Below are 1,056 nucleotides of genomic sequence, written 5' to 3' on the forward strand. Positions count from 1 at the left end.
ATCTCAACAGTGTTATTCGCTTTTTTCCCCGTCTTTATCCACTTCTTTTATCCCTTTACATTTTTTGCTGTGTCAAATTCAAAGCCTTCACGTGCCCCTCTCCTTTTCTCCCCTTCGTTGCCCTCTTCCCCTCCCCTCGTGCTCCTCCGGTTCCTTTGTGTTCCGCTATGGCCCATGGACGTTTAGCCCATTCTCCCTGTGGACGTGGTTGTCCTCTGCCAAGCCCTTCAGTCGTTTCATGAAGCTCAAACCGCTGCTCACCCCTTCGCTTGGCCCGTGACCGGTGCTCTTCACTAACTCCTCATACATTCTCTCTGCCGCACACATCGCCCATCCCCCGGCAGGCTACGCCATCCCCTGGCTTCTCCTGGCGGCCTAAGAGTCCCGAGGGGCGAGGTCTGCCGCCCTCCGTCTTCACAGTCTCAGGCACTCCCCCAGTAGAACCACCTGACTCTAAACAAACCTTCTATTCCATTTCTTTAGCAAACCTAGATTAATATGAAATGTTAATTTGTCACCTTTTTATTGATCACTATGATCTCCATGTATCTACACACAGGTTTTTGCACCTCTTTCGCTGTAAACATGCTGCACACAGATTTCTGTTACAAAGAAATCTTACTAAACTTTCATTCAATTATGCTTAATAACAAAACATCTTGTTATTACTACTGGTTAAGATTTAAATATTACTCTACTACTTTCCCACGTTAAGATTAACCCCCTTTTGTACATAACCTAATTCTTTAGATTACCCAAAAATAGGGTCGTTGTCAATTGTTCCTCTCCCTCTGACATCCTCCTCCGTCTCCCCTTTTTCCCCCCAGGTTAGGATTTTAGTACCCAATAACAGCTTCGGGTCAAACCTGTGTATAATCTAGCTCTCACGGGCATTCCACTAACAGTATGATGTGGTATGGACCCCTGACTTCTTCAGCGAACAGCTTTTCAAGTTGTTCAAAGAAAAGGTTAGTAGTGGCTTTTTGTGATAGGGGGAGAGTACACATGAATAGGGAAAATTAAATCTGCGTGGAAAGGCCTTGCCCTCTGTCTTTC

The 1,056-nt window shown here is 45.7% G+C and overlaps 1 pseudogene; it reads left to right on the plus strand.

The window, feature by feature from the left end:
- LOC119585912 overlaps positions 1 to 1,056 on the plus strand; it is a 16,670-nt pseudogene that overhangs the window by 11,050 nt on the left and 4,564 nt on the right.

The sequence above is a fragment of the Penaeus monodon genome, chromosome 20 (genome assembly GCF_015228065.2).
Source record: "Penaeus monodon isolate SGIC_2016 chromosome 20, NSTDA_Pmon_1, whole genome shotgun sequence".
In the NCBI taxonomy this organism is placed as follows: Eukaryota; Metazoa; Arthropoda; class Malacostraca; order Decapoda; family Penaeidae; genus Penaeus; species Penaeus monodon.